The sequence below is a fragment of the Theropithecus gelada genome, chromosome X (genome assembly GCF_003255815.1).
Source record: "Theropithecus gelada isolate Dixy chromosome X, Tgel_1.0, whole genome shotgun sequence".
NCBI classification, from domain to species: Eukaryota; Metazoa; Chordata; class Mammalia; order Primates; family Cercopithecidae; genus Theropithecus; species Theropithecus gelada.
Genome location: NC_037689.1, coordinates 126,272,589 through 126,294,847, shown reverse-complemented (window position 1 = coordinate 126,294,847; position 22,259 = coordinate 126,272,589). Strand labels below are relative to the sequence as shown.

At 39.1% G+C, this 22,259-nt stretch overlaps 1 pseudogene; it reads right to left on the bottom strand.

The window, feature by feature from the left end:
* The window catches only part of LOC112615270, a 47,499-nt pseudogene extending 26,966 nt beyond the window's left edge, over window positions 1–20,533 (bottom strand).
* Between the last annotated feature and the right edge of the window lie 1,726 nt (window positions 20,534–22,259).

Below are 22,259 nucleotides of genomic sequence, written 5' to 3'. Positions count from 1 at the left end.
TGAATATTAGCTTTAAAAATCTGCATTTTTATTATTTGTAGATAGTATATAGAAATACAATCAATCTGTGTGTATTGACATATGTAATCACCTTGCTAAATTCATTATCATAGTTTACTTTTAATTATTTTATATTTACTAAATATATGATTATTTCATGTGAAGATATTGAGAGATTTTTTCTTCGTTTTATTCCTTACACTTTTGTTGTTTTTTTCTTGATCTCTTGCTCCAGTGAGTTTCTTGAGTATAATGCTGAATCTGAGCAGTGATGAGGGGCATTCTTGTCTTATTCCTGATCTCAGGAGGAGAGCTTTCATCATTTCACCATTTGCTATAAACTCTATGTTTATGTATTCTGTTAAAATAACAATGTTCCTTTTTATTATTAGTTGGCAAAGTGTTTTTAAAATTATAAATGGATGCCAAATTTTATAAAATGCTTTATCTGCCTCATTTGAGATTATTTTATTATTTTTTCTTGATTCTGTTTATATATTGAAATACAATAATTTGGTTTTGAAAGCAAAACCAGCCTTGCATTCATGGAATGAATCTAACTTGTTTTTTATGGACTGTTCATTTGACATATGACTAGATTCAGTTGGGTAAGATTTTGTTGAGGAATTTTGGAATTTTATGTCTATATTCGTGGGTGATTGGATTATGAATTTCTTTTCCTGTAATGTAATTATCAACTTTTGTTATCAAGGTCATGCTTGCCACCAAAAAAAAAAAAAAAAAAAAACTATTGGAAATTATGCCTTCTCTTATTCTTTGGAAGAATTTGTGTCAGATTGGAATTATTGCTCTCTTAAATGTTTGTGTAATTAATCAGCAAATCCATCTGGACCTGGAAGGTTTTAAATTAAAGACTCTATGTTTTTAATGGGTAGAGAAGAATTCAGATATTATTTTTTCTTCTTGAGTCAGTTTTTATAATTTTTTAAAGAATTTTTCATTTCATCTTAATTTTCTAACTAAATGGCAAAAAGTTGTTCATGATATCTTATTTCTTTGCAAATTTCTGAAATATTTGTGATCATATTCTCTTTCCCACTCCTGGTAGTCTCTCTTTTTTTCTGGTTCTGTTCTGTGATGAGGCTTATCAATTTTATTAGTCTTAAAAAAACAACTTTTGGCCTTGGTAAGCATGTTTTCTGTTTTCACTTTTATCTTTGCCATTTTGTCCTTCAGGTTTCTTCTGGTTTTCATGTTTCTTTTAATGTATTGTGATATATGCCAAAATAATAGATTTTCAGACCCCTCTTCTAATATGTGCACTGAAAAGTACTTATGTCTTTTTAAGCATGGCTTTAGTTGCATTCCACTTTTTGCCTCTTCATGCTTTGGACAGGTCTGTATATTACCTACCTTAATGTCTTCTGTGTTGTCTAGTTCACTTTTAAACTCAGGGATTTAGTCCTTAATTTGTTAAATTATATTTTTTACTTCTAGAATTTTAATTTTATTTTATAATTTTCAGCTATTTACCATAATTCTCCATCTTTTGGTTTAAACCCATAAACCTATTAGTCATAATTACTTTGATTGTCAGCCTGATATCTTCAATATCTGGATCCTCTATAAATCTCTTTCAATTTTCTTTTCTTAGCTTTTGGATAGTTCTTATCTTTTAGAGTTAATGGTTATGTTTTGATTAAACATTATACTTCATGTATGAATAATTATAAAGAGTCAAAATTCTGAATAATGTTATCTTCCTCTAGAGATAATTTGTTTTTTGTTTCCGGCATGCAGTTAGGCTAGGGGCAGGTGACTTTAAAGGGATTCAAAGCTAGCCTTCAACCATTTGAGGTTTCAGCTCTTTCTGGTTCACCCTCACTGTTAGGGTGTAGCCATTTGAAGATACCAATTGAAAATCTGCAACATTTAACAGAAACCCTTGGCAGAACCTAAATTTCAATTTGTATTCCTTCCAGTCCTGTGAGATTCCAGTGCACTTTTCTTAGCTTCTCAGTGACAAACTGCTGCATTTTCTTTCACAATTAACGATTGTCTTGAGGGAAAGAGCAACCCCAAATGCGAGGCTTACCTTTTCTGACTTCTGCCTTCTTTCCAATCTTGGTCCTGAATATTCTCCCTTGGTATTGCTTCAGTGTCTTTACATAGCTTTTGCTTTGTTTGGTTTTGTCCCCTTTTTCTAATTGCTCTCAATGAACAACATAGTGAAATAACATAGTCAACCATTAATGGAAGTGAGTCAAGTTCTTGGACCACACCCTGTGATAATCCAATTCAGTAGGTTTGACATCGGGCCTAATGATCTACATTTTAAAAGAAGAGCTACAAAGTGTGTTTGACCTAGGTGTCCACAGAATGCCCAGGCAGAGAACCTGTCTTAGACATGCATATAGCATGGACTGTCAAGGAAAATACACTATGTCCCTTAAGATTTATTCTAGCCCAGAGTCTCTGGGAATTCAGTAAGCAAGCCTCGTAAGTCTGTGGTAACATTGTCATAAAACAAAGCTGAGTAAGGTCAGAGTTCAGGTCAGCAATTTTCCTCCAGCTCCATGGAAGCTGTTCTATCAGTGTATTTAACAGTCCCCTGAACCCCAGTATTAACATCTTGCCATACCCTGCTCCATACTCATCGCAATAGGAAAGGTCATGTTTGTCTGGATAAGAGGAAACAGGAGAGGGAGGTTTTTGTAAAGAAGATTACATTTGAGGTGAGCCTTGAAGCACATGCAGAATTTCTAAAGAGGTTTAGAGAAATAGTATCCCAGAAAGAGGCAAAAGTAGGAGCAAAAACATAAAAAACATAGGATAGTGGTTCTCAAACTTTACTGTGAATCACAATCACTTAGATAACTTTTGCAAGATTCAAGTAACAAGATTCTACCCTCAGAGATTTTCACTTAGTAGGTCTGGGTTGAGGTCCAAGAATATGTTGCTTTTATAGGCTCATACAGTGATTCTGAAGCAGGTAGTCTATGGACCACACTGGGTAAAAGACTGGTTGAGATGAAAAAGAAAAAAAAAAACAAAACAAAAACAAGCGAACAATGATTCTCTATGAAATAATAAGAAACGAGTTCAAATGCTAAGTTATTTGGTTCATTGATACATAAATTTCAAGGACATAACATATGAAAAAAATGGTTTGCAGGGAGGAAGTCACTTATGACATTGGGGAGAGTAAATAAAGTAGAAACAAAATGAGAAAAAAACTGATTTTAAGGAAAAAAGGTGTTCTTTGCTCACAAAAAGATTAAGCTATCAAAGCTATGATATACACATTTCAGAAGCTGTCCTCCACTTTTTGAAGAAAGTAAGAATTGTGGACCAATGTGATATGATTCACCTTACTCTAGAAGTCTCTATGTGACCTACCCCCTGCCTATGTCTCCTATCATATTATTTCTGCTTTATTATTCTAAAAATGTAAGTCAGATTATGTCACCCTTTTGTTGAAAACCTTCCAAAGGCTTCCCATTAGAATTAAGTCAAAATGCTCTATTATATTATCTGGCCCCAGTCTCTGCTCTAATCTCATCTCCTATCACTCCACTCCCAGTTTCCTATAATTCAGCCACATGACTTTTCTTTCTGTTCATTTAAAATATCAAATTAATTCCCCTTACATGGCCTTTGACCTTGCTGTGTTCCTTGTCTGGAATGGTTTCCATCACAATTCAGACTTCTGTCTGGCAGATTCCATTCTCATCATTCAAATCTCAAGTCGAATGTCATGAACTCAAATAAATCATCCCTTACCATACTATATAAATATTCAATCACTCTCATGCCTGTTACCGTTTATCCCATTACCCTGCTAAATAAATTCCCTTCATATTGCTCACATAATCTAAAATTATATTTTCTTGGTTATTTTTTTCCTATAGGATGTAAACTCCCTAAGTGCAGGAACCTTATCTTATTTTTATTGCTAAAGTTCCAAAGTCTAAGAAAGAATTAACAAATGGTGTCAATATATATTTGCTGAAAAACAACCAAATAAATGTAATAGGCATTACCAAAGGTATCTTCTAGTCTAATCTCTTCATATCTCTCCGTCTATCAAAATTCTCTGAATGTTTTTACTTTCAGAGAAACATTTTCCTATGTTAAAGTATTACCATACTCTTAGAAGTTTTTAAAATGGAATATATCCCTGGGAAGTACAATGCCTTAAGCTTTGATCAGCCATGTATATCCCAGGTCAGATATTGAAGAAGTAGAATTTTGGCTTGGGAGAAAGATAGGAGGGAGCTGTTGGGGTGGGCCCGGGGGGTGTGGGGCAGCAATTTGAAGAAAGGATCATTTCTAGAGAAGGTGGGCCTAGCTGGGGTGCCACAATAGCCAATCCAGATGTTGGGTACACAGAGAGTAGAAGGAACCCTCTAAATATAAATTGTGTGGACCTCCAACTTGGCCAAGTGTCAAATCCGGAATGAAGAAACTGTCTTTCAATTTGTGAATGGTTTTCATTTCACTTCCAGAAATTACCACCTGCCCTCTCTTCAGAAAACTGTCTTTTGAAACTCATGGGACTTATTTATCATTTTCTTACATGCCACAACCAGTTGTGTCTGTTGTGTATTGTCCTATTGATATACCTATTGACATAACATAATTTACCATGACACATACAACTATAGTATCTTAGTGATTCTCAAATAAGAGATGACAAAGGGTTGGATTCTGGAGAATTGTGATGGCACATGCCTTTGCTGATAGAATCTTAATGACCAGATGTGGTTTCGTGCCCTAATTTGTGGGATGAAGCATTAGTGGATGGATTTAGGCTTTTAGTGGGGATAGTAGGGTTAGAAACACGCACTGAGAACATGCTGTTAGCTAAAATTAGTCACCATTGGGACCTGTGAGCAAAGTCCTCAGGACGTTTCTGAAAATACTACTAAAAGTAGCTAATATTTACATGGCACTTACTCTGTGCCAGGCACCATTTCTAAGTATTTCACATATGTTAGCTCACTTAATCTTCACAATCCTGTGAGGCAGGCACGGCTATTATCGTAAAATCACAGAGGAAACTGAGGTACAGAGGAGATAAGCAAATTGCCCAAAGGCACAAAGGAGTGGTAGGGCACATATTGAAACTCAAGTGTGGCTGCCAAACCTGAGCTCTTAATAATCACTATCCTATCCTATACTCTATTGGTAATCCTGAAGATAACTGAGTAACAGTAATAGGTGGTAATGATAATAACTACCATAACTACCAGTGTTTTGTGCTAAGTATTAAATACTTTACATGATCTCACTTAACTCTCACAGTACTTCTGCGAAATAAGTACCATTAGAATCCTTGTGTTGTGGATGAGAAATGTGAGGCTCAGAGTGTACATTCTCTTGCCTAAGGTCTTGTAGCTAGGAAGTAGGACAGCCAGGACCTTGAACCCAGGTTTCTCTGAACCTGGTTCCTAAAAAAAAAGTCAAATCATTATGCCATAGGGTCATGCTAAAGTTAGCCCATAAGGCCAACATGTAAAGAATTCCTTTATCTTACAACGAGGCTCCCTGATAAGTGGGAAAGATCAGTAACTCACTCTCCCTTTGCTGTGTTATAAAGGTGGAGCCTCAGAGTATACATGTTGGACATTGCATTCCACATTTCTGCCAATAAGTCAAAAGTAGCCGTCAGCTTAACACTTGGGCCCTGTAGAAGAAAATTCTGTCCAAAGGTAACTGAGGCAAGACTTCTTTTTCCTTTATACAACTCCAGTTTGTTCTTTGCTGTTTTTCGTATACAAAGATAATGCAACCCGCCCACTGCCCCTAAATGTTACTTTGAATTGGTTCTCTTTCTGTAGGGATAAAGCAAACATATGCCTTCTATTTTATTTGGGTCCCTGATGTGATTTTAAAAACAGCTGGTCAAGATTAGGTGCTCAGGCTGTGGTCAGGGTTAAGCATCCCTGCTTTGTCCAAGGTGAAGGTTTCAGGCAGTGATGAGGATAAGAGCAAAACTTATTGACTCACGGGGGAACTATACCTTTGTCTTAATTGTCCTGCCCTTTAGCCAGTTCCTGGTGAGGCAGCAGAAACTTCAATTTTCTGGTCTTAGTGCCATTTGCAATGCAATTCAAATTGCTCAGTATGATCTTTCCTGCTCCCACCTGCTGCCATATATGTGAGTTACCTGCCACTTCTACCCCTCAGTGAAGTGTGCAGTGAAATGAATCTGTTTTATTTCCCTCATACACAGTAGTCAGCGACTCCCTGTTGGTGCAGTGAGACAAGGCAAGGGTAGGGCATCCCAGACACTTGACTATTAGTATCTATCTTATATAAATCCTCTGACCACTGCTCTGGGTCATCACCCAAGTGACCTGGTAACATTTACAGAAGTCTTATCAAAGTTAGAGACCAACCGCCTTTTCCACCCCCAACAGAACTATTGCCCAATCTATCACGAGGGGAACTTAGCTGAGCTCAGTTGGAAACTGCTCTTTGCATGCCCCCGGCTGCTGTTTCTAATGTCTTTCCTTTGACATTAGGAAAACTGTACTTCGTTGTCAGTGTACCCCTTAACGCACTGAAGATGGGCTGAGATCAGCATGCTGTCTTGGTTTTATGAAGCAGCAGCAGCATATTCTTTTAGTCACTACAACATTAAGGCCAGAGCTTTCAGAGGGAAAAAAAATATTTTAGGCCCTAAAAATGGCATCAAATCTCCTTCATGATAGCCTCTGCCACAGCAGTACATAGTACCTCAGATCCGGAGTACTGATGACAGAAGGAAATGAGTTGTGAAGAAGGTGATCCCAGGAAGACAAGTGAGAGGGATGACATGTTTGCGTTCATAGGAAATGTTCCATTGTCTACTTCTACTATTTGCAAAGAAACAGCATTCTCTTCACTTCAAGTGTTTGTCCTGCTCTATATTCTGCACCCTGCACCCTGTGTGGTGTTTTCTGTCTAGGCCAGTGAGTTTCAAGCGATGGAGAAGTTTGTTGCTGTGTGTGTGTTTGGGGGATGGGTGGGAAGGGGTGTGGTGTTAGGACAAGACTATATCAAAATAGGGCAGGGGGTATGTATACTTCAGGAAAAAAAATCCATATTATGACAAAAGTAAAGATTGATAAGCTTTTCTTGCCTGATAGAAATCAGTATTACACACACTATCTTCCTTATATCAGTGAGTCTCAAATGGTCAGGTGGCAAGACCCCCTGAGAGGATTTATCACAACAAAGGAAAAAGTTATGCTTTATGTTTTTCAGAAGGAGCCAAGAGTTAAAAGCAGATAGAAAATATAAGCTTTATGTCTCATGCATTTTCCATCTCACTAGTGGTGCTTTGAATTTACCCGTGTTCTGTATAGGAGAATGACGGAAGAGTGCCTTGTCTGATAGCACCTTGCCTTTTTTAACAAACTGAGCTCAGGGTTTATTTATTCATAAGGTGTTTGTTTTTTCCCCTTGCCTTTTGCTCTCTCCCATTTTTGAGCTTTAACTCTGCCTTGTTTACTATTCTCATTGTTAATTCTTACCCTGCATTTGGTGACTTCAGATTACCTCTTTCAGTGTCTTGTCTCCCTGCATGCCTGCTTGTCTCTGTATTTATTTATTTATTTTTGAGACAGGGTCTTGCTCTGTTGCCCAGGCTGGAGGGCAGTGGTGCAATCTTGGCTCACTGCATCCTCAAACTCCTGGTCTCAAGTGATCCTCCCACCTCAGCCTCCTGAGTACCTGGGACCACAATTGCGTGCCACTACAGTCAGCTAATTTTTGTATTTTTTTGTAGGGATTGGGTTTTTCCATGTTGCCCAGGCTGGTATTGAACTCGGGCTGAAGTCATCTGCCTGCCTTGGCCTCCCAAAGTTCTCAGATTACAGGCATATGCCACTATTCCAGCCTCTGCCTTTCTCTTTATTGGGGTCTGTCTCTTTCCTTGGTGTGTTAACGTCATCTGTCTCTCATTTTTAAAAAAACCATTGTCTTTCTCTGGGTCTTTTCTTTGTGTCTCTATCACTCTTCTATACACAACCCCATGTAAAAATCTCCTCTCCCACTCTCCAAGCTTCTTAGTTACTTCAGATACTTTATGGGGTAAGAGAGGGAACTGTGATGTTTCACTTGTCTGTGGTACCTACTCAGTCCTTTGCCTTCCCCAAACGTAAGATCTCTTAATCCAAGGTTTGGTAAACTGAGACCTGCATGCCAAATCTGGACCTGTTTTTGTAAATATAATTTTGTAAAATATTTACTATCTGGCCCTTTACAGAAATTTTTGCTGCTTCCCTTCTTAACCAATGCTTTAGTGGGCATCAGAATTGCATGGGTGTAGCGTAAATGCACCTGATAGCAATAACTTCAGCATACCCTGAGAATGACCCTATATGGCAGACTCACCTGAGAGTGTGTTCCGAGCTAGGGAACCTGGGAGTAGTCAACCTAGAGAATCATTCCTTGTCTATGAAGAACATCTAAATCTATGGCCTATTCTGTGGAAAACTGGCTGTACAGGGAATCAAAGCCCTGAATTTTGGGTTGCATGAATCTTGCCAGGTGGAGTTTGTTAGGGAGAAGGTGCTAAGTGAAGATGCTATGTAAACTACGTGTTTTCTTTTCAAGAGGCTGCAGTTCTTCTGCCCAGCCTGCCATCACTGGGCTGTGTGGTTATCCTGCCCAGACCTCCACAACTGGTCTCTTTTCCCTGTATGTAAACCCCCACTAAAACCCTATGTCTCATTTGCTGGCTCTGGGTCTCTTCTTTGGCTTCTTGAACCTGGTGCCATCCCCATTGGAGTTGATAGGGTTTTAGTACAACAGTGGGGAGAGTATTGAAATGCAGCCTTCTAGAACCCATCACCAAAGATACCCATTCAATTTATCTAGAGTGTGAACACTAATCTGCATTTTCAACAAGCAGGTTCTTGTGATGAGGCAAATTAGGAGAATGCTGAAAATGCACCCATTGCACAGATAAGGAATCTAAATCCAGAGATTCCTAGCTGACTGTATGTGCATACAAACATAGAAAATGGCCCTATTTTAAATAAGATTATAACCTTCTATTTGCCTTTTTGTCCAAAACTAGGAAAGAGTATGTTGTGCCTGTGTTAGCCTCTCTTTTGTCTGAGAGCTGCTGCTGTGACTTAGGACCTTGCTATTCAATGTTTGGTCCACAGACTAGCTACCAACCACATAGGCATCATCAGGGAGCTCATTAGAAATGTACAATCTCAGGTTCCACTCTGCACCTAGTGAATCAGAATCTGCACTTTTATAAAATCCACAGGTGATTCACATGTACATTGATGTTTGAGAAACACTGATCTTGGGGAAAGAACACTGGTTCTGCCCCTAAGTATACCCACCTGGGAGGTACTGTGTAGTGCTGAGATGAGCATGTGTTTTGAAATGAAATGGTGCTGTGTTAAAACCCCTGAATTGCTCCTTATTAGCAATGTGACTTTGACCACGGCACTTCCCCTCTCAGTATTGTTTTCACATCTGTAATAGAGAAAGAATAACACCTGCTTGCCAGTGATAGGAATTTCTGTGGGATAATTAATGTAAAATGTCTGGCAGATATTAGATGTACAATAAACACTCATTTTCCTTCCTTGCCTCGGTTTCCTCAACCATAAAATGAGGGGAAGGATAACAACACCCACACAGCCTCTAGCACAAAGTTATGAGGAATGTCTACATGAAAATTATTTGCAAACCACTATCCTTATTCAAATATAAGGTGGCATCAATACTAGTTCTGAAAGTGTATAAAGTCCCCAACAGTTATTCATGAGAACCAGAAAATACCAGAGTAATTCTCCTGACAGGCTCTACGAACCATCTTTTGATTTGATGAGAATGTGGAATATAGACAGTCAATACCAGTGAAATTTGTGAACCAGCAAGTTTGAAAAAGTGTGTGTGTGAAAGTCAACTTTGTTATAACCCTCTCATTTGCTAGTTATTCCAGTTACCACCTGGCATTAGCCAGATTTTTGCCTGATGTTAGTTAGCTTTTGCATTTAGGCCAAAGTCGATCTGGATACAGAATACAGAGAAAATGATGCCACTTTCCAAGAGGCTCAGTCTTACCATGAGAGATAGAAGAGTGAAGAGGCAGCACCTGGGGAAGAAGAGCAGGAAATAGCAATAAGAACCTCCAGCAGCTGGCAATAATAATAAAAACACTACCTGAGGTATTTATATATAATTAGCGTCAGTACCACAATTCCCAGCCCGCCTTCCTCTATCACCAAGGCAACGTGGACGGGACGGAGGTAAGTCTGCTTCTCTTTTTTCTTTCAGACATGATCTCCTCATATGCTATGGCTTGTGGCATATAGGTATAGAGATGATTTCTTGTGTAGAGCACTCACTGTGTGCCGGGCATTGTGTTACATTCTTTACATTAACCTCATTTAATCAATCCTCAGAATAATACTATAAAAGACAAAATTGTCATTCACAATTTACAGATCTGAAAACTGAGGCTCAGAGGAGTTGCAAACCCTTCCTAAGGTCTAACAGTTTCCCCATGGTAATGCCTGGATTCAGATCCAGGTCTTTTTTATTTCATCTCACGTACTCTTTGGTTTTGCTTCACTGACCCCTGCGTTCCTAGGTTTATTGACTCCATTTTCTTCATGTTTCAGAGTTCCAGAAGTCTGTGGAAAGGGCTTATTTCCCAGGATCTATCCTCAGTCAGAGTATCTTCTTTTCTATGGAATGCACTGCAACTTCCTTCTTTTCTGGGTAGCTAGGATACCAATTTAGCTTTGTATGTGAGGCAAAGACCTGAGTTTGATGAAATCCACCCAGCCCACTTGCACTACATGTGTAATAAATAGGTAAGGGACAGAAACCAAGGATTTGAGGGAGGGTCAGAAAATGTGTAGGACTTAGTGTAATTGCCAAAAATAACAGCTTTTAGGAGCGAGCATAATGGGGAGGTGTACCACCAGTGCACTTCTTATTCTTCATCTGTGGTCCCATCCAAAGATAGTAGAGAGTTTTGTGGTTATAGACTATGAATCATATCCTCTCCCTGCCTCCAACTGTCTCTTGAGGTTCCCCAATGTAAAAATCTCATGCTACTGTCTATCTTCCCATGAGTCTGCCCATTATTGATTGTCCACTATGTGTTCAGACAGTCACACATTGTACACTGAACTTTGTGACTGTTGGTTTTACTAATGCACTGAAGGTGGTGATATTAGGATGGGGAATTAATCTCTACAAAAGTAGGGATTTTTATATATTTATATATTTAATGGTATATTTAGTGTAACGTGTGCAACTTTTGCCAACTTCTTTGGTTATTTATTTATTTATTTTTTTGCCAAGTTTTGACCACCATTGCCTAGGCTACTTATTACTCTTCAGCAGGGTAAATAATGTCTGCCTTTTCAGATAGTTTAGTTTCTGGTTTTTTTTCCATGAATTTTCTGAATTAAAACTCTTTTTCTATTTACTTCTTCTCAAAGAGTGGTCACGAAACCACTGCATCAGGATCACCTACAATTATTGTTAAAATGCAGATTCCTATGTTCCATCTTAAACTTATGGAATTGGAATCTCCTAAACATTGAGCCTCAGAATCTGCAGTCTTATCACACTGATGTTAAAGAACCCTTGCTCTAATTGTTTTTTTCCTCCATTTCAGACAGACATCTGAGTCCTCTTTGATCTTACTGTTTCCTATTTCCAGAGCAGCTTAGTGTCTCCAGGAGATGCTTGAGAGGATCTTTTATGTACCCAGGAGTTAACTGCTAGTCATTTAAGAGTAATACTCTGAAGCCATCAAGGTAATTAAAGCAACTGTGTTTCACCCATGCCCTGAGGAGTGCGAGGTACTTAAGAGGAAAATGTGTGGATGTTGCCTCCAGCATGCACAGGATGGCCTTATAAGTAGATCTGAATGCCAGCATATAACCTATTCACTAAAAGAAACTCTCATTTCAGCCTCAAGTGCATAGGCTTGTCAGTGGGATGGTTTTCTACATCCTAGTTCATCAGCTCCATTGAACTGTGGAGACACTTACTTCCAAAATAACCTTACAAACACCTGGCCCTGAAGGCACAGTTTGGAAAGGGAAATTGATTTCAGTTTTCAGGTGTAATGGCTAAAGGTTGTCAGTGTACTGTTAGGGTGCAGGATGACAACATTTTGGGGCATACCCTGGCTTCCAGGGCCATGTGCAAAGCATGCTTAATAAGATGCTGCAAATAATATTTACTACGGGAGAGGTTCCAAATTGTAGAGGTGTCCTAAAGACATTTAATGCAGTTTTGTATACTGAAAAATCATCACTCACTTTCACTTGAAGCTACTGGGCTTGAAAATGTCTAGTGGTGGTTGAATAGGAACAGGTCTGGTCTGCAGTTCCCAGTGAGACCAATGCAGAAGGCAGGTGATTTCTGCATTTCCAACTAAGGTACCCAGTTCATCTCATTGAGACTGGTTAGACAGTGGGTGCAGCCCATGGAGGATGAGCAGAAGCAGGGTGGGGCATCACCTCACCTGGGAAGTGCAAGGGGTCAGGGAACTCCCTCCCCTAGCCAAGGGAAGCAGTGAGGGACAGTGCTATCTGGCCCAGATTCTACACTTTTCCCATGGTCTTCGCAACTCACAGACCAGGAGATTCCCTTGGGTGCCTACACCACAAGGCCCCTGGGTTTCAAGCACAAAACTGGGTGACCGTTTGGCCAGACACTGAGCTAGCTGCAGGAGTTTTTTGTTGTTGTTGTTGTTGTTGTTTTTTCGTACCCCAGTGGCACCTGGAACCCCAGCAAGACACAACCATTCACTCCCCTGGAAAGGGGGCTAAAGCCAGGGAGCCAAGTGGTCGTGCTCAGCAGATCCCATCCCCATGGAGCCCAGCAAGCTAAGATCCACTGGCTTGAAATTCTTGCTGCTAGCACAGCAGTCTGAGGTCAACCTGGAATGCTCAAGCTTGGTAGGGGGAGGGGCATCTGCCATTACTGAGGCTTGAGTAGGCAGTTTTCCCCTCACAGTGTAAACAAAGCCACTGGGAAATTCGAACTGGGCAGAGCCCACAACAGCTCAGCAAAACCACTGTAGCCAGACTGCCTCTCTAGATTCCTCCTCCCTGGGCAGGGCATCTCTGAAAGAAAGGTAGCAGCCTCAGTCAGGGGCTTATAGATAAAACTCAATCTCCCTGGGGCAGGGCACCTGGGAGAAAGGGTGGCTGTGGGCGCAGCTTCAGCAGACTTCAGTGTTCCTGCCTGCCATCTCTGAAGAGACCAGTGAATCTCCCATCACAGTGCTCAAGCTCTGCTAAGGGACACACCGCCTCCTCAAGTGGGTCCCTGACCCCTGTGCCTGCTGACTGGGAGACACCTCCCAGCATGGGTCAACAGACATCTCATACAGGAGAGCTCCAGCTGGCATCTGGTGGGTGCCCCTCTGGGACGAAGCTTCAGGGACAGGAACAGGCAGCAATCTTTGCTGTTCTGAAGCCTCTGCTGGGTGACACCCAGGAAAACAGGGTCTGGAGTGGACCTCCAACAAACTCCAGCAGACCTGCAGCAGAGGGGATTGACTGTTAGAAGGAAAGCTAACAAACAGAAAGGAAAGTGTCAACATCAACAAAAAGGATGTCCATGCAAAAGCCCCATCCGAAGGTCATCAGCATCAAAGACCAAAAGTAGATACATCCATGAAGGTGAGGAAAACCCAGCACAAAAAAGACTGAAAATTCCAAAAACCAGAATGCCTTTTCTCCTACAAAGGATCGCAACTCCTCACCAGCAAGGGAACAAAACTGGAGAGAGAATGAGTTTGATGAGTTGACAAAAGTAGGCTTCAGAAGGTGGGTAATAATAAACTCCCCCAAGCTAAAGGAGCATGTTCTAACCCAATGCAAGAAAGCTAAGAACCTTGAAAAAGGTTAGGGGAATCGCTAACTAGAATAACCAGTTTAGAGAAGAACGTAAATGACCTGATGGGGCTGAAAAACACAGCACGAGAACTTAGTGAAGCATACACAAGTGTCAATAGCCAAATTCATCAAGCAGAAGAAAGGATATTAGAGATTGAAGGCCAACTTAATGAAATACAACATGCAGAGAATATTAGAGTAAAAAGAATGAAAAACCAACAAAGCCTCCAAGAAATATGGGACTATGTGAAAATACCAAACCTACATTTGATTGGTGTACATGAAAGTGACTTGGAGAATGGAAGCAAGTTGGAAAACACTCTTCAGGATATTATCCAGGAGAACTTCCCCAACCTAGCAAGACAGGCCAACATTCAAACTCAGGAAATACAGAGAATATCACAAAGATACTCCTTGAGAACAGCAACCCAAAGACACATAATTGACAGATCCACCAAGGTTGAAATGAAGGAAGAAATGTTAAAGGCAGTGAGAGAGAAAGGTTGGGTTACCCACAAGGGGAAGCCCATCAGACTAACAGCAGATCTCTGCAGAAACCCTACAAGCCAGAAGAGAGTGGATGCCAATGTTCAACCTTGTTAAAGAAAAGAATTTTCAACCCAGAATTTCATATCCAGCCAAACTAAGCTTCATAAGTGAAGGAGAAATAAAATCCTTTACAGACAAGCAAATGCTGAGAGATTTTGTCACCACCAGGTCTGCCTTACAAGAGGTCCTGAAGGAAGTACTAAATATGGAAAGGAAAAATCAGTACCAAGCACTGCAACAACATACCAAATTGTAAAGACCACTGCCACTATGAAGAAACTGTATCAACTAATGGGCAAAATACCCAGCTAGCATCATAATGACACAATCAAATTCACACATAACAATCTTACCCTTGAATGTAAACAGGCTAAATGACCCAATTAAAAGACACAGAATGGCAAATTGGATAAAGAGTCAAGACCCATTCATGTGCAGTATTCAGGAGACCCATGTCACGTGCAAAGACACACGTAAGCTCAAAATAAAGGGATGGAGGAAGATTTACCAAGCAAGTGGAAAGCAAAAATAAGCAGGGGTTACAATCCTAGTATCTGATAAAACAGACTTTAAACCAACAAAGATCAAAATAGACAAAGAAGGGCATTACGTAATGATAAAGTGATCAATACAACAAGAAGAGCTAACTACCCTAAATATATATGCACACAATACAGGAGCACTTAGAATCATACAGCAAGTTCTTAGAGAACTACAAAGAGACTTAGTCTCCCACACAATAATAGTGGGAGACTTTAACACCCCACTGTCAATATTAGATCAATCAGACAGAAAATTAACAAGGATATCTAGGACTTGAACACAGCTCTGGACCAAGTGGACAAAATAGACATCTACCCACCCCAAATCAACAGAATATACATTCTTCTCAGCACCACATCACACGTATTTAAAATCGACAACATAATTGGAAGTAAAACACTCCTCAACACATGCAAAAGAAGAGAAATCATAACAGTCTCTCAGACCGCAGTGCAATCAAATTAGAACTCAGAATCAAGAAACTCACTCAAAGCTGCACAACTACATGGAAACTGAACAACCTGCTCCTGAATGACTACTGGGTAAATAACAAACTTAAAGCAGAAACAAGTTCTTTGAAACCAAAGAGAACAAAGACACAACATGCCAGAATCTCTGGGACACAGCTAAAGCAGTGTTTACAGGGGAATTTATAGCACTAAATTGCCCACAGGAAAAAGCAGGAAAGATCTAAAATTGACACTCTAACATCACAATTAAAAGAACTAGAGAAGCAAGAGCAAACAAATTCAAAAACTAGCAGAAGGCAAGAAACAACTAAGATCAGAGCAGAACTGAAGGAGATAGAGACACCAAAAAAAGCTTCAAAAAATAAATGAATCCAGGAGTTGGTTTTTTGAAAAGATCAACAAAATAGATCTGTAGCCAGACTAATAAAGAAGAAAAGAGAGAAGAATCAAATAGGCACAATAAAAAATGATAAAGGGGATATCAGCATTTGATCCCACAGAAATACAAACTACCATCAGAGAATACTATAAACACCTCTATGCAAATAAACTAGAAAATCTAGAAGAAATGGATAAATTCCTGGACACATACACCATCCCAAGACTAAACCAGAAAGAAGTCAAATCACTGAATAGACCAATAACAAGTTCTGCAACTGAGGCAGTAATTAATAGTTTATCAACCAAAAAAAAGCCCAGGACCAGATGGATTCACAGCCGAATTCTACCAGAGGTACAAAGAGGAGCTGGTACCATTCTTTCTGAAACTATTCCAAACAATAGAAATAGAGGGACTCCTCTCTAACTCATGTTATGAGACCAGCATCATCCTGATGTGAAAAACATGGCAGAGACACAACAAAAGAAGAAAATTACAGGCCAATATCCCTAATGAACATCGATGTGAAAATCCTCAGTCAAATACTGGCAAACCGAATCCAGCAGCACATCAAAAAGCTTATCCACCATGATCAAGTTGGCTTCATCCCTGGGATGCAAGGCTGGTTCAACATATACAAATCAATCAACGTAATCCATCACATAAACAGAACCAATGACAAACAACTCATGATGATCTCAATAGATGCAGAAAAGGCCTTTGATAAAATTCAACACCCCTTCATGCTAAAAACTCTCAATAAACTAGGTATTGATGGAATATATCTCAAAATAATAAGAGCTATTTATGACAAACCCACAGCCAATATCATACTGAATGGGCAAAAACTGGAAGCATTCCCTTTGAAAACCGGCACAAGACAAGGATGCCCTCTGTCACCACTCTTCTTCAACATAGTATTGGAAGTTCTGACCAGGGCAATAAGGCAAGATAAAGAAATAAAGGATATTCAAATAGGAAGAGAGGGAGTCAAATTGTCTCTGTTTTCAGATAATGTGATTGTATGTTTAGAAAACCCCATCGTCTCAGCCCAAAAACTCCTTAAGCTGATAAGCAACTTCACCAAAGTATCAGGATACAAAATCAATATGCAAAAATCACAAGCATTTCTATATACCACTAATAGAGAGTCAAATCATAAGGGAACTCCCATTCACAATTGCTACAAAGAAAATAAAATACCTAGGAATAAAACTTACAAGAAATGTGAAGGACCTCTTTAAGGAAAACTACAAATCACTGCTCAAGGAAATAAGAGAGTACACAAACAAATGGAAAAAAAATTCCATGCTCATGAATAGGAAGAATTAATATAGTGAAAATGGCCATACTACCCAAAGTAATTTATAGATTCAATGCTATCCCCATCAAGCTACCATTGATTTTCTTCACACAATTAGAAAAAACTACTTTAAATTTCATATGGAACCAAAAAAGAGCCCATATATCCAAGACAATCCTAAGCAAAAAGAACAAAGCTGCAGGCATCACGCTATCTGACTTCAAACTATACTAAAAGGCTACAGTAACCAAAACAGCATGGTACTAGTACCAAAACAGATATATAGATCAATGAAACAGAACAGAGGCCTCAGAAATAACACCACACATCTACCACCATCTGATCTTCGACAAACCTGACAAAAACAAGCAATGGGGAAAAAGGATTCCCTATTTAATAAATGGTGTTGGGAAAGCTGGCTAGCCATATGCAGAAAACTGAAACTGAACCTCTTCCTTATACCTTATACAAAAATTAACTCAAGATGGATTGAAAACATAAACGTAAGACCTAAAACCGTAAAAACCCTAGAAAAAAACCTCAGCAATACCATTCAGGACATAGGCATGGGCAGAGACTTCATGACTAAAACACCAAAAGCAATGGCAACAAAAGCCAAAATTGACAAATGGGATCTTATTAAACTAAAGAGCTTCTGCACAGCAGAAGAAACTGTCATCAGAGTGAACAGGCAACCTACAGAATGGGAGAAAATTTTTGCAATCTATCCATCTGACAAAGGGCTAATATCCAGAATCTACAAAGAACTTACACAGATTTAAAAGAAAAAAAGCCCATCAAAAAGTGGGCAAAGGATATGAATAGACACTTTTCAAAATAAGACATTTATGCGGCCAACAAACATAAAAAAAAGCTCATCATCACTGGTCGTTAGAGAAATGTAAATCAAAACCACAATGAGATACCCTCTCATGACAGTTAGATGGCAATCATTAAAAAGTCAGGAAACAACAGATGCTGGAGAAAATGTGGAGAAATAGAAACACTTTTACACTGTTGGTGGGAGTGTAAATTAGTTCAGCCATTGTAGAAGACAGTGTGGCGATTCCTCAAGGATCTGGAACTAGAAATACCATTTGACCCAGCAATCCCATTACTGGGTATATGCCCAAATGATTATAAATCATTCTACTATAAAGACATGTGCACACGTATGTGCATGTGTTTCTGTTTCTCCACATTTTCTCCAGCGTCTGTTGTTTCCTGACTTTTTAATGATTGCCATTCTAACTGGCATGAGAGGGTATCTCATTGTGGTTTTGATTTACATTTCTCTAAAGATCAGTGATGATGAGCTTTTTTTCATATGTTTGTTGGCCGCATAAATGTCGTCTTTTGAAAAGTGTTCATATCCTTTGCCCACTTTTTGATGGGCTTTTTTCTTTTAAATCTGTGTAAGTTCTTTGTAGATTCTGGATATTAGCTCTTTGTCAGATGGATAGATTGCAAAAATTTTCTCCCATTCTGTAGGTATGTTTATTGCAGCACTATTCACAATAGCAAAGACTTGGAACCAACCCAAATGCCCATCAGTGATAGTCTGGAAAAAGAAAATGTGGTGCATATACACCATGGAATACTATGCAGCCACAAAAAAGGATGAGTTCATGTCCTTTGCAGGGACAGGGATGAAGCTGGAGACCATCATTCTCAGTAAACTAGCACAGGAACAGAAAACCAAACACTGCCTGTTCTCACTCGTAAGTGGGAGTTGAACATTGAGAACACATGGACACAGTGAGGAGAACATCACACACCATGGTTTGTCAGAGGGTGGCGGGGGGGCAAAGGGAGGGATAGCATTAGGAGAAATACCAAATGTAGATGACTGGTTGATGGGTGCAGCAAAGCACCATGGATGGCACATGTATACCTATGTAACAAGCCTGCACATTCTGCACATGTACCCTATAACTTGAAGTATAATATATATAAAAAAAGAAAATATCTAGTGGTGGATTCACAGACAGAAATCCAAACATTAATTAAGTTAGAACAACCCCAAAACAGTTGACTCAAGAAATCCCTTTATCTCAGGTGACCGTATTATGCATAGTTCAAACAGAGATAATTTGGAGAGTGAAAGGGGGCACTGTTAATCAAGTCAAGACAGTAAACATAAATTGGTATGTAAGCAAACCTTATTTCCATGCCATTTAATCTTAACTAGCACACTCTGCCATATAGTCTCCTTTGCTATTGCAGGGAACTGTACCAGTCAGTATTTCGGGATGCAGAAACACACATAGATTTGAGGAGAAGATGACTAGAAAGTCAGCTTTCCCACCCTTCTTTCTGAAGGACGAGACAGCTTTTTCTGTGTTTTCAATCAAATGTGAATATTTGGAATATATATATGATGCCAGGTGACTGGATGACACATGTACCAGGGCATCAGTCAGTTCTTCAGCTGATAACAGCCAAGTATAAGGTTATACATATATATATAATATATTTATATAGTATATAATTATATAGTATATATATAAAATATATTTATATAGTATATAAGTATATATTATATATAAATATATACTATATATAATATATTGTATATTTGTATATACTATATTTATAAAGTATATATATTTATATAGTATATATAATGTGTTTATATAGTATATATATAATTATATATAATTATATATAAAAATATATATACACACATCTTACTGTGAGACAATCTGCTAAGCAATTCCATTACCAAAAAAATAAGCTTAGAATGCATGTGGGCCACTTTAGCCTCAAGTTTCGCTTCAGGATTTGGAAGATTTAAAGCCAAATTAATCTCAGGGAGACTCCTTAAGCTTCAATTATTTTCCTATTTTATTTCAGACACATTCACACATGCTCTCCCAAGCACAAGAGCTCACACCTACATGGACATAGACATGCAAATACACAAAAACTGTTTAACATCTAGTGGCCAAACTTACCTGATGGGGCTATCAGGACCTAGTGACAAGAGTGTGTGCCCAGTGTCAGATCTATAGCACAGAGGACTATCCTCCTGTGCCTCTCTGCTGCAGTCTACCAGCTGCTTGGGAGAAAAATCTGTATTCCTGGAGGAATTGAGGGAAGCATCTGATATGAACCATCTTCCTAATTCAATCCTTTCCTTATTCTCCATTGCCTTTTCAACTTTCTTCCCTGCAGATCTGATCTTAACTTTCACCAGCTGACTTAATAATTCTCCAGCAAATGAGTACCTTTCACAAAAAGATGTAGCTTCAGTGGTTATTGTATGCAAATTGAGGGTTAGTGACCCCTCATAGAGCCACAATGCCACACTGTAAAAATCTTCTATAGCTCCTGTGCTTTGACATACATAGATCCCTTGAGGACCCTTCGGCCTCCGTGTCACCAAGCTATGTGAATGTTGCCCAAGATTTAGCTGCCTTTTGTGAAGAGTCATTTTCAGAAGTTGATAGTGAACTTTCAAGAGTTGATGTGCAAAGGTATTTAAAATTGATTTCCTGTCTGCACTATTGGCCTCCAGGGCTTAGGCTGCTCCGAAGACATGAACTAAGATTTTGCAGATGTTTTGTAACTCCTAATTACCCCTTTCTTTCCCATGGCCCTCTCTAGAGAGTAGCCTAAGGTTGCTAGGTGACCGGGTTATTGCTTTGTCTTTTCTTTACAATCCAAAGGCCAGTCAGCGTTATTCTTTACTCTCCTGGTAGGCTCTGGAAAACTCAAAAGTTATGTCATAGGACCATAATATATTGGAGACTGAATACATTAAAGAGGTCAGTTTATCTACCCCCTCATTCTGTAGGTGAGATCCCCTGAAGTTGGCACACTTCTCATAGGCTCAAGTTTGGTGATGGAACTGAAGCCAAATAACAAATAGTATAGGAAAAAGGTTCAAGCTAAATTAATCTCAGGAATATCTTATCTCCTTTAACTCTTTTTTTCTATTAATCACTGTAGTACTTCTCTTTATTTTTGCCATCTCTTCCACAACCAGCCACAGGCCCCATATTCAATGCCACACTTTCCTGTTGGGATTTTGATCAGACAGTGGCTTCCTCTTGCTTGCTTCTATTATCCACAGCCACAATTGGAAGTTTCATAGCCCTTCTCTTTCCCAAAATTAGATCAAACAAAGAGTCCTACTTGTATTTCTCTACAAATTCATACCAGTATCTGCGGAAGTAGAAAGCATAGGCTCTTTCTGAGTCACAAGGGGCCTAAAAGGTTAGACTCTACCAAGGACAGAGAAACACTAGTTTCAATGCATCTCAAATTCACACTGACATGAAAAGACTACTACTCAGTTCTTTATTTTTCCCAACAAGAAATCACCCTCCCTCAGAGTACTTTCTTTGAGTTCTGTTTAGCAGAAATCTCATTATACGTTATACCACTATACCTGTCTTTCTCCTCCATTGGATTGTTGGGTCCTTGAAGGGAGGTCAATTACCTAGTTATCTCTAGGTCTCTAACCCTGCCAATATTGTCTGATACACAGAGGTATCCAAAAGAGTTTGTTGAAATTAAATGTAAGACATTATTCAAATGGCCTGTCTATTGCAGACCAGCATAATGCTAGATACAACAATGACTTCAAAAACAGCATATGTCCTTGATTTTGAATTCATTCTTCAATTATAAAATATATTGAATGCCTGCAATGTTCCAGGCATTGAGGAAGTAGCAGGGTTTTTTTATGATTTTGATGTGGAGCCACATAACACATGTAATATAGATGCTACATCATATTCTGGACCTAGAAAATTTTATTTTGTTGTTGGTTTACCACCTACTTTATACTTGCATTGCAAGGTCAATTCAAACAATTAAAACTCCAAGTGCAAACCTGTGATTCTTCCCTCTAACTCTACCATTTTCTAGAACCTCCAACATTCCCTTACAGCGCAGCTCTGATATCTCCCCATATCTTCCACCACACAATAGTAGAGGACTCATCTACCTGTTTTGGGTGGAAAACATGGAATGAAAAAGGCTTTCTGGAAAGAGATATCAGTAAGAACAAAGACATAATAATGTATGGAAAAGGTTCACCAACTTTATTTTGAATTGATATTAACTAGTAGGAAAACAAATTCCTGAAATCCCTCTACATCTCCAGAGAGTTTGATTATGGAAGGGGAAGGGGAAGAGGAAGACTTAAAAAA